Source organism: Calonectris borealis, chromosome 27 (assembly GCF_964195595.1).
Source record: "Calonectris borealis chromosome 27, bCalBor7.hap1.2, whole genome shotgun sequence".
In the NCBI taxonomy this organism is placed as follows: domain Eukaryota; kingdom Metazoa; phylum Chordata; class Aves; order Procellariiformes; family Procellariidae; genus Calonectris; species Calonectris borealis.
Genome location: NC_134338.1, coordinates 2,185,531 through 2,198,606, shown reverse-complemented (window position 1 = coordinate 2,198,606; position 13,076 = coordinate 2,185,531).

Below are 13,076 nucleotides of genomic sequence, written 5' to 3'. Positions count from 1 at the left end.
GTAAAGATTTAGAATTTATTTTTTATGAACTGTAATTAATGTATTTACAAAGATTTCTGTATTAGAGGTATTCTATCTAAACTGGAGGTAGTTGTTTTGTTTTTTTAAATATCATCATTTGCACATGACACATGACAATAGTGTAAAGTGGGATCATTTATAACATTGCCAAATCCCTAAAACTCCCCATTTGGACCAAAAAGAACATTCACAGGTATTGCCTAACCCTGCCAAGTTAGCCAGTAAAGCTGAATTAAATTTATAATAAGGGTTGACAAGATACTACATCACAATTTTTCTGCCACCTTAAAATCTATTTCTTCATGGTCTCCAATCTTTTCCACTTTGTGAGCACTCAAGAATTTTCCAAGGATATAGAGATTTGAAGCAAGCTAAAGCCTGGAGACTTTCTTTTTCTTAATTACCTTTCTAAGAATCAACTCCCAAACCATGGAGCTTGGGCTTACTTTCTCCTGCAGAAAACCAGTACTCTGACTGACCTGTACAGGCTCAAACCTCCCTAATATCTGTACACTTTCAGTAAGCAAAGCCTGCACCCCAGCACCCAAGCAGCGTGCGAGCGCTGCACTGAGACCAAGCATCCATCTTCAGCAGCGACTTGCAGTAGAAACCTAAGAAAAATATGCAAGAGCATACACCTATAGCAGTTTATGATTTACAGATTTTCTTGGCCCTAGCATCCATAGGACAAGTGATGGTATCTCCTGCGATGGAGCACGTGTTCGTGTTCTGTCATTCCAGCTGGGCCTTGCAGAAAGGGGCTTGTCTGTATGTACAATCTATTGTTCCGTTATGCAAACGTGACATCTACTGTTAAAATGCCTCTACTGCAAGAGGAAAGTGAACCCAAGAAAACTGAAGACATCTTCAGCACTCCAATTGTCAAGAGCCTGCAGTACGTAGCCCCAGAGGGCTAGAACATCATCAGAAGCATTTCCCTCTGTAGAATCACACTTTTCACCGAACTGCAATAGTTTGATCCAGGTCCAGCTGTTCCCTTATTCCTGGTTCAGGGTCCCTTGCTCAGCATGATTTGCCATACACATGGTACACCAGAGCAGCAAGCCCACCTGCTGGCATCCTACAGTAAGATACAGAGAGGGGATTTTGGCACAGTGCAATCACCACCAGTGAACTGACACTGACTGAATCTACATTTGCTATGCAGGAGCCACATGCCGGACCCTTGTCTTGCTCCCAGCCCAAAAGCAAAGCAGTTTACGACTGGTTTTGGGGTGGTTTTTTTTAGTACTCCTCCATCTCCCCTTACTCCATGGGAAAACAAAAATTTCTTTTTTTCTGTTTCTTTTCAATCTCTGAATTTACCACCCTCTTTCATCCCTCTTTTCCCTCCCCCCATCTGTCTCTGAGGGATGGTGCTACCAAGAAAGAGCAAGCCTTTTGCTCTTTGCACCCCTAAACCAATCTTCACTGTGAATAGTTTGGGGGGGTTCTTGAAAATAAGGCATATGCTGGATCATCACAACAGACCATTTCCTCAGCAGTTCCTATCTGGTCCCTCTGAATTGTCCACTTTGCTGTGCAAATTCAACACTGGCCATTAGAGGGCAATGGGGCATGGAAAAGAAGTTTCCTTTGCTTGCTATCACCTCAAACGAATCAATTCTGAATTTACTGCATCCTCTGACCTTGGGCTATAGATTCGGGAGACATTAACAAGGACGCCATCAGCCAGGAAGAGTGGGGAGACTGGAGCACGTTCAGATTTTCAGACACAGAGGCACCAGACAACTAATAAATAGGCTAAACCCAACCCTTCAAACACGACACCGTAGACAGTACATGCTTTAAGCTCTACACAGCAAGAGCCAGTCCTAATTGATTCAGGGTTTACTGACCAGAAAACAAAATGTTGTCCCACCAGTCCTTATCAAAATGAATAATAAGTGTCACTTCTAACTTGAAATTAAGAATTTTCTTCCCCTTTTGCTTCGTTATACCAGTAGATCTTTCATAGCCTCATAGTACTGCATAAATCATTACCACCTTAACAAATAAGTGAATAAAAGGCTGCAGGTTGAATCCACTGATGTGCAAATCAGTGAAAACTCATGGAAATATTGAAGATTTCCTAGCTGACAGACCCTAAGAATTCAGACCTTACTGTCTGTCTGCCACCCAACTGGGCCTAATGGCTCTCCAGTGCTACAAAACAAATGGCTCTTACTATGATGGCCTTTGCCACTAGCAGATAATATCAGTAAATGTGAACCTCAGCCATCAGCTACTTAGGGTTATTTACCTGTGGCTGAGAAGTGCCAGTCTTTAATCATCAGTTTATTGATAACTTCCCGAGTACGGCATTGGTGGATGCTTCTAATCTTCCTCTGGTGCCGAGGAAATGGGAGGCCTTGGGAAAGGAGCAGGGGCGTCTGTCGGGTTGCCAGCAATTGCCCTGGCCCCCGGATCACTTTAAAGCAATCTTCAGAAAAGTGGCACAGATATTAGCAGGCTGTTACTAACATTAGAGCCATAAATAATTCCACATAATGCATGGCCCTGGCCTTTAGAAGGTCTAGGGGAAAAAAAGTAGAGGCTGAAATATTGATAGATGTGTCTGCAAGAGCTATTAAAAAAGGGAAAGCGGTTTCCATGGGATTGGTCTAAGCCACTGCACCCAGGACCAGAGGGAAACCTTGGTCGCATGCCTGACAAAATGGATCTGAGTGCACACAGCACCAAGCAACAGGATAAATGAAGAGAACAACACAACTTCAGCAGGACTTCAGAAATGGAGGCATCCCCCTTCAGCAATCAAAAACTGTTGTGAAAGACTGGAGAACTTTTCTAGCAAGCCTCAGTTCAGGTGAGGACAGAGCTCGGGTGCGCTTACTCTGTGCTGAAGATACAGAAAAGATCTCTCTCTTACATCTGTTCATGCATGGAGAGGGAAATGAGCTGCTCTCTGCCATACACTGAATCTATTTTTTCATGTCCTTAAGCGCACTGGAGAATGTATTTTCCATGTTACTTTTTGCAGTTATCACTAAGAGACGTGTCCCTGAATCCCATCAGTGGGTACATTCCACTAAAGTGCTGCAGTGAATTGCTAAACATGTTTTATAAATTAGCTTATCCAAAATTTCCTGCTACCCAGCCCCATTCTGTAATGAGGCTTCGTAACAGTAGAAAATCCACGAAGTGACTTGAACAGAGGAGGAGAAAAAACCACAGCGTGGTCTCCCAGTCAAGGTACTGAAACAGATTAACACGATTCACACCCTTCAGAGATACCAACTGAGCACCTACATGCTTTGCTGCAGACATCTAACTCTGTTACAAGTCCACCCCTCTCCATTCTCTGCTTGCAACATCTTCGATCCCAACACCTGAGAACAGCAAGAAAATTCCCACTGTCTAGGTGACATTGCTCATGTAGCTTCGAGCCAGATTTCAAGGCAACAGTCCCTCTTCGATTCTCAGATGGTGCTACGGGATTGACGCTCACACCAGTGGTCAGATTTCTTGGCACTTAGCAGCTGCAATCAAAGGTTGGCTTTTCAGAAGAGTTTAGCATCTTCCACACACCCAGCACGTTAAGCTCACTCACCTGGAAATTCAATTCCAGCCCTAAGTTCCTTGTGCTTCAGCTTTGCATGTTTAAAATAAGGACAGCGACTCCTCTTTCCTCTCCCTGTCTGCCTCATCTCTCAAAACTCAGAGGCCCTCACTTGCCTCCACTGGCTGCAGAGGGGACGCCCAACCCCATTTTTGGTCTGAGCCCATTGGGACCAGTTACCTAACCTCCATGCTGTTTGTACCTTTCTGGATCCCCACTCTCTTTTTTGTGCATTTATAGCAGCCCAGACAAAGGGGCCTGAGCTGGTCTTTTCTAGGCTATAATAGCAAGAATGACTTGCAGTAACAGCACTAAAGCATATATTAAAAACCTCTGATGCCGCCACCTTTCTTAACACGCAATCTACTGACACACCGCTCTGCTGGGATTGATCTTTGTTTGACAATCCCTATGCTGAAGCCCTGCAAAGGAAAACAAATAACCCTGCACAGGTCCAAGTACACTGCAGCAGCCCAGCACCCAAAAAAGGGGAGAGGGAGAAACTGCAGTGGGACCCTGGGCCTGACTCATCCGGCAATCACCGGACCTCCGGATAGCTGTCATTTGCTGTGAATTTTTCATGCTAGAATCAGCTGTGTGCTGCAGGCACGTAGCCGAATGGAAAATAAACCTGAAATATTAATGATCCACTGCAGAGTGCAGGCAGGAAGAGATCTACAAATGAGGACAGGGAACCTTAGATAGCCTAGTGGAATTGCTCTCTTTTTGTCCAAAGCACAGGTGAATTAAAATGAACACATGCTGTCCCAGAGGCACTGGGAAGGAAGAGCACTGGACTGCAGGTTTTGGGGTGTTCAGCAGTTGGCCTGTGTACCACGCTGGGAACCCGGGTTAGCTAAACCTTCCACGTTGTCACCAGAGCTTCTCGGCCACGACTTGGCCTGGATTAGCACACCGTGTGCCAAAAGTAGTCTCCTTCCTAACCGCGGGTCTGAGCAGCACAAGTCACAAGGCGGACAGAGCACACAGAAAAGGGGAAGGGGAGGGGAATCTGATTGTGCACTTATCCATATACCTCGGCAGCTGTCTAGACATTATAAACCAGCAGACAGACTTCCCCCTCTCACTGATAAGACCTGACCCAAAAGACTTTAAATTTAACCAGAGGGGCAACAAAAGACCTCTGTCAGAAATGAGCAAGAGCTGTAATTCATACCAACATCATGTTTTTTTGTTTCCCTTGAATGATTATGTTACTAATTTCACACCTATTCCTTATTCATGTCACCATTTCCTTGCCTTAAAAGCCATCCTGACATGGGGTTAGTCATTTACTTAATCACTGCCATCATTAGGAATGCTGCAATCAGAAGAATAGTGCCTTCTCATTACTTATTTAAAATGTGCTAAGAAGCATAGATGTTTGCGAGATATATGCCAAATTATGCCCAACGGAAAGTGGCAGGGGCAGGGAGCAGTTACATATATGCATCTTCTGAGCATCTGCAGAGTACCCCATGACACGTAGGAATAGCATAGAAGCTCCAATATTAGTTTAAAAAATTCATGGGCCAGCAGTTGCCTCTCTATACCAGGAATAAACCTGTTAGAAAGTGTTACTCAGAATGAAAAAAGGTAGTAAGATTTGGCCTGCTGAGCTTATGTATCATGTCTTGTTAGGAAAGTCATGATACGATTCTGGGTAGAGGAAACTGTCTCAAAGTTGCATAGCATCGTTCACTTGGATCGATTTTGACATGTTTAGCAAACTGTATTTATGCAAACCATATCTCAGGAGCTGCAGTAGAAGGCAGATAGTGGGAGGTTTTGCAAAAGCTGGGGATTTGGACCACCCTTGCTCTGTAAAGTGAGAGCTGCTGGTGCTCGACCCTGCTGTGAAGTGTGGGTGGTGCAGTGGGTCCTGTCACTGCGAATCTCAGAAGACAGAAAACCCCAGCTGGCAATGCTAACATTGCTCATTTTCCAGCAAGCTGTGGCTGTCGCTAAGGGCAGATCGCATCCCTTTCAGCCAGGGTTGCAAATCCACCCAATTTTGGAGCAGGTCTAATCTAAGACTTTGACTTGACCCATCGTCCTATCTGAAAGTGGTAGCTGCAAAAGAGAAGTCAGCACTTGTCCGTTCTCTGGCAAATTTTCCTCTCCCTGTGCAGGATGCAACCTTTGACCACTCTCTGGAGCCCACAGAACTGGGCCGTGCCCTCCACACGCACAAGTGAATTTTAAGTTGACATACTGCAATACATGAATCATTGACCTGGAACAGCACAGGACTCCCCACAAGCTGCAATATCCCCCAAAATGGGGTGGCAGGAGACAGCCCCAGCCATGCAGGCTGCTGTGCCGATCCCCAGCTCCCCGATGCAGCCGGGAAAGCATCTCCTCTCCCTCCCGGTCACGGCTCAGGGAGCCTCGTCCCTCCCCGCAGCCGCCGGGACCCGCCTGCCAGGCACCAGCTCAGCTCACCTCACCCTAGGGCTAGAACACACCGAGACGCTTGCTGCTGTCTCTGCTCATGGAATAAAGGAAGAAGTACTGCTCTTATTTTTAAGTATTACTCTGTTCTGGAGAGTGCTGTGTATCCCCAGGGTTTGAAAGATTCAAAGATGCTTTATGTATTCATGTGGAATATGTTTTCATATTTATGTATGAATATGTGTAGACCATGAAAAGAATGCTGTGTTCATTCATAGAATACTTCAGTACATGAAGATAAAGGCTGCTGCATGTGTTAACTGCGACATACACATGTGTAACTGCTATAGACACAAACACACCTATATAAACCATGTGGAACTGCACGTGAAAGTACAGGACACTGGGTATTTAATGCCATTTCTATGTATAGAAGATATTAATTTAGAAAATGTTTAACATAACATGGAAATCTTCATTTCAGAATGTTTTTAATAGTGCTATGGTTTTGGGTCAACCTTATTTCTTTCTATCACATGTATTATTCAAGTTCTTAATTCCTCCTTTATAGCCAGCTACTATTTCTTCCAGCCAATCCTTTGAAATCTGTGTGTTTTGCACATGGCATTTATAAAAAACCCTTCCACAGAATTTATTTTAAATTATTCCTTATTTGATTTCTCTGAAAAACAAAATCTATAATCAGTTTTAAACCTGATGAGCAACTGAAGTAATTGTTACACTTAAAGAAAACGGTCAGGAGGTTTTCTTTACTGATTTTCCTTGTGTGTATGCTTTGGCTCACTATATTCAGCTGGACAAAACTTACTTCATCTTGTGCTGTTTCTGAAATTAATACATCTACTGATTTTTATCCAATGAAAAAAATGGTCCTTCTCTCAACATGATTGTTGAAGTGTTTTTCAACTGTTGCAGACTTTCTCTATTTTGAAGGGAGAATAAGAGCAGTATTATTCCCAGTTTCCCAGGCTCCTGTATTTCCCTTTCCTTGGTGTCTGTATTTCTCCTTTATTATTTCTTTTACACAAAGAAAAGAAAGAAAGGAGAAGGGAAGAAAGAATAAAAATCGGACAAAACTGACCTCTTTCTTCCTCCCCAAAATGATCACTTTTCATTAGATCAATTGGAAAACTCTGTGAGTATTTTTATGGTGAAGTTTTCAAAAACTACATTTTCTAAGTCTTTTATGCTTTTCCAACCAGGTCTAGAAACTCTCTAACATGGGTCTGGTTTCGCATTATGAACAGGGAAGCAGAGGTCAGGGAAGAAAGTTGATCTGGCATTAAACCACAAACCCACTAGTAGAAAACCCACACTGGGTGTTCATCTCTGCCCCACGTTACGGGGACTCCAATGAAGCCAATGCCCTTGAATCTTAATATATGCTTTGTTTTAAGCACATACTTAGATCTTGTAAGAAAGTCGTCTCATTCCCTGTAGCATCATTGCTTTCACTTGTCTTACTTTTTTTGCTTGTCTTACAGACCACCTTCAGCTGTGACTGTATCCTTGCCAAGCCCATGGTCTTCATCACAGCCAGGAAAGCTACGCGAGACGTGGAACAAGCCATGTCCAGATACTCCAGTATCTCCAGAAAGAGCCACCAGAAACAGGCAAAGAACATGAGGGGAAACATAAGCATCTTGTTACACATCAAACATACGACTTCAACCATAATCAGAAATATTTGCAGTGTTATTCTTGTTTCTTCCCTGGCAATATTTGCAACCCAGTTCGATCCCCGCTGAAGTCAGTGGCAATGTTTCCATAGTTTTAATGTGACCTTCACAAATCCTATTGGTCCCCCAACCAAAGCATTCACCCTGTTTTCTATTTTTACTATAACACTAAAATTTCATTTTCTGACTGAGCTTGCGTTGAGCTGCCTGATGGACAATAAATATAATCACACTTAAGTAAATGGGCAGGACACCAAACCCAAAAGCTTTTATTTTCATTAAACATCATTAGATGTGGCATGTCTTTTATCAAATCTGTCTCCAATATTCACTTTATTAAAAAGTCCATCAACCCCAGACTGCATAATGTAATCTGCAAGGACAGACAGTGAATTTATATTAAACACGTTAGCAGGTGGGGACACAGACTCCTGAAAAAAATAAATATATTCAAAAACCCTCTTTAGAAAGGATCTTGAAAGCGACACGCAAAAACGAAGAGAAATTAATAATACACACACATTGCATTATTTTGCAAACAGTAAGAAGAAATGACCTATTTTAGCTTAAAAAAACCCCTATGAAGTCTTACAAAACCCAAATCAAAGGTATTTAGATAAACATGGTAGTTAAACATTTAGATGTCTTTGAATATGTGACCACAGTACACAGGTTATAAGCAGCTTCCAATTCTGCAGACTACCACACATCAACAGGCACAATCCAGGGCCCCAAGGATTTCTGAGGATGGCTACACGAGTTATGCAAAACAGATGGCTGCATTGAAAATTCACTTACCCTCACCATGCTATGCTAGCTTTAGGAGCCGTGGTTGGGGCATATAGAAAATAAAGAGTTTTGTTTACCTTAGACTATACTTATGTTTTGAACATTTTATTTCAGGACATATAAAGGCAGAATTTTCAAGGCTGCAGCGATGCTACTAATCTGAAACATTTCGGCCGGGGTTAAGGGAATAGAAACTCCTCCTGAATCATGTAGCATATTTCTTACACGTCTTTGTGACTCCAAAAGCTAAAACCTGACTTCTTCCAGCTTCAAACTGCCTAGGTCTGCATGATCGTTAGTCTGTTAGTTTAGGGAAAGACAGGAGAGAGATCAGGAGAAATCTGACCTTCCACTCCCAAACTCCCATAAGCATAGGCAGACTCTTGGCTGTAAAATGTTAAGTCTAGACCAAAGCTTTATTTAGTTTTTCCTGTGCAACTTTAAATTCTGCACCTGTATGTTAAATTTAAAAGCCTTGGGTGCAGGCAAGGTAACACCTCTTTGCAAGCACATGATCTGACCTCAGCTTGGAAGAGAACAACACGAGCTGCAACATCCCCAAGAGGGACAGCTGCTTTCTCTGCACAAGCCAGCTTGTCATCGTCCACTCCTGCTGACGGTACCATTTGCCAGCAGGCAGCACTGCCTCACACTTAAGCCTTGTGAGACCTCAGTCCATCACGCTGGTGCCACGAATCAGTGGAGCACATCATTCCCAAAGCAGGGAACTCAGGCTGTGCTGCAGAGAGCTCTCATGCAAAAAGCCCCTGAGGCTTTAGCAGGAAGGAAGCACTCTGCATGTGGATGTCGCCTGAATGGACTCAAGACTGACCTTTACGCCAAGTTGTACATGCCACCATTCCAAATTTTCAGCATTTGAGTCAGAGCAACCTCAGGAATTTCACTAGCTGATGACTGCCCCAACGGGTGCAGGGAGATGTGATCTCACACTGCACCCAGCTCCACACGGGCTAGATTCAATCTGAAAAATCACAGATGATTGATATAATGCAAGCCTAAGAAGCAGAAACTATTCTCTGTCGTTTTAACTCAGAGATACAACTTCCAGAACAGAGCTGGTCTGTACTTAGATGATTCGGTGCCTGGGCAAAAGAGCTTGCATCTACCTGAGTTTGTCCACATCTGATGCATGCAAAGGTTCACCTGTCCATAAGCTTCAGCACGCTGAAGTGTAGCATTTGCTGCATGAGCCATCAATTGCACTTGCGACTATAGACTGATCTGCAGGAAAATACCTCCGTTCAAAAAATGCAATTAAATAGCATCAACCTCTTTTCACTGATGCTTTACTTTGTATTGTTTAAGAGTGCTAGTTAAAAAGTCAAGAAAAGACAGATTTTGCTACAAAATTACACTGTATTTCCTTCTTTGGCAAAAAGCAACCCCTCGTCTTTTCCTGTCAGTTTGCCAAAAAAATCCAAACCCAGCAACTCAAAAATTCAAAGCACTTCACACTCATGTCACAGTTTTTAATCTCTGAAAATCAGTTTTGTAAGTGAATAAGGATAATCTGTGCCAGCTTCGATTTACTTGACAAGCCATTTGCTGTTTAAAAACAGGAATGTTTTCACGGGAACTTGTGAACCAACCCTCTTCATGCAGCCCTTGCTGACTAATACAGCAGCAACCATTGCACAAGGCGGCTTCTTGGTCTGAGGAGGAGAGACAGCTCCTGACGCAAGATGCAAGTGTGACCCCGTGGCATATAGAAAACTTGCTGGACTCTGCATATGGAGGGACGTCTCCCTTTGGTTAAGATTAACCCTTGCAGTCTGCCATGCATGGCCTCTTAGGAAGGATGCTATTATCTAGGGGATGTTCTGTTCCAGTCCCACCATGCAAATTTAATTAAAACAGTATTACAAGGATTTTACCACACAACTTTCAGATCCTCAACTTACTCCTCTCTAAGAAATAAAGTACCCCAGCATTATCTTTCTCAGTCACATATGATAGCAACATGGGCTTCTTCACACACAAGCTGGAACCCAATCGAGACCGCAGGCTCTACAAATTAAGTGATGATTTAGCGAGAAGCAGCTATCAAAACTCATTTTAGTCCTGAACTGTTATGTCCTATAAACATCAGTGTAAAGTGGGTGTGTGAAGAGAGAAGTAGAAACTACTGTGCATCCTGGCAGATGTAAAAAGTTACAAAAGAACAGCTCAATAATGGAATAGCACATATTGAAGAAATCAGATTATTGCTCGCTTTTGCATTGTCTGACTAGTGCATGGGATTTACAAAACACTTTGAAAACATTAACTAATCCTCCAAAGAGGCCTGCACAGTCAGCATGTTAGAATTTAGCGTTGTAGCCTTCCAGATGGGGAAAGCAAGGCAGCAACTTCATGAAATCTTTCCAAAATCACGAGGGAAGCAGCTGTCAAAGGCAAAATGGGAACTTGTTGAAAGCCAGGTTTATATAGCTATGCCCTGTGCAGCCTGAGGAAGAAACCTTTCAATGCCAATTAAATCTGTGCTTACAAGACCATCTCCTCTCCTTTTTCATATACAATCCCAAATTCTTGGTCTTTTGGCCCATAGGAGATAAGAGTCTATTCCCAAGTCTACACACCTGGTAAAGAGCAGGAAGGGTGCTATTTGCTGTTGCTTACTTTCTGAGTTTGATTTAGAGTGATTAACATCAGCCTCTGAGAAAAAACCTTTACTTTGCGAGAAAGAAACGCCGAGTTGGGTATTTGCCTGGTGGTGTGTTCACCTGCAAGCGCAGGACAAGAGGGTGCTTTTCAGTAAGGTCAGCTCTTCGGAGAAATGCTGAACTGCACAGTAGCAGAGGTGTGACCTCTCAAGCCATCAGTTAAACAACCACCAAGCAGCCTATACTGCCAATTAAGGGGGCAATTTCTGTGACATCAGCTTTCGAACAACGTATCTGTGGTATTTCCTTGTCTGGAGAAAAAAAGAATTTGTCTCACTGTAGAGTTGATCTAAAAATTACTTAAAACAGTAGAAAAAACTGCAGTAAATTTTTGATTGGACCCTGACAGACAAGGAACTGAGCAACAGAATGAGTATTGTTTTCTAATCAGTTACCCTAGGGAGCTGCTAGTATTAATTTATTTTGTATGATATTAGTAAGATATTAGTAAGTGATCTTAATTGCAGGCATTAGTAAATATTATGAGTTAAGTAACGACGTATTTAAATTAAAATACACAACGTGCCGTCCTTTTGATCTGCAGCATGCTCTTGCAATGAAAGCCTTGTAAGTAGGAGTAAATACATGTAAAACTCGAGCTGCAATATCGCCATATGGACAAAAGGGAAGAGCGCTCTGCAGCGCACAAGGAGATACTGTGCCGTTGTGCTGAACCCCGAGGCGCTATCCGCAGTTAGAGCTAAACGAAGGGTGTCACACTGCAGGGAGCCAACCTTGGATGTTTCAAAAAATAAGTGCGGAGGCACTTCTGTTTGCCAATGCACTTCAGGATGGGCTCAGGTCACAAATCTAAGTACATGCTTAAGTGCTCTGCTGATGACAAAAACATTCCAAAACCAGGTTTATCTGCAATTCCCTGTTTATTACAGCCTTTATTCAGACTGGTAATCATCCCCAGAAAAAGCCTTACAGCCTGCACAGGACTAGATCCTCTCAAAGACAGTCCAGTGTCAAATCAGCAGCAGGTCACACTGATGCAGTCTGCATCATTTCTGAATGCCTCCGACCAAATGAAACTCCTGCTGTTATTCAAATCTAGGACTGCACATGCCAACTTTATTTTGCATAACAGGACTCACTTGACTACAGAATCTATTTCCCAGCTTGCATAACCTTACTACATTACTGCATGATTTGATATAACTTCCTTCCACCTTTTCACTGATTATATTGTCAGAAAGAGGAATATGAGTGGCTGAACAATCCTGGGATGAGGGGGTTGCTCCAGCAAAAAGCACTTAGATCAGGGACACCTGAAAATAGAGGTTTCACAGGCAGCATTATACTTCTCTCTTGGCAGATGTTTCAACTTCTACAGAAATAACACATCAGTCACAGCAGGAAGGAAAGGGCTCCAAACAGATGGTTTAGAAATATAAGGTTTGTCAGTGTAGATCGAGTCTCAATCCTCGAAGGAGGTTGTAGCCAAAAATACTATAAAGATCAGGTCATTCAGAGAGAAATATTAAATCTGGTAAGTTAGAAACCTGTGCAAAGCTGTGCATGGGGGTAACGAGGGATCATTTCACTGCGAAGAATTACTTAACTTCCTGAAGCATTTGATTATCATACATAGCATGACTGATCACACTCAAGAAAACAAGTACATTTAATTTCACACAGCTTCACTACACAGTATTTAAAATACTGTGCTTTGTCTGACATGATGTTCCATCCACCCAAATCGGTGACACATTCAGTATTGCTGTCAGTGTGTCGGTAAGGTGGGGGCCACTACCTCCATCAAATTATCCAGCCTGGGATGTTGCCATGTGCAATGGCCAAGACCTGCGTCTCCTGTTGCAGGCAGTGATGGAGTAACACACTGACAAGATAAAAACCTGTTCCAGTTCCTGATCATTTTGCAGCCAACACATGTGCGTTTGA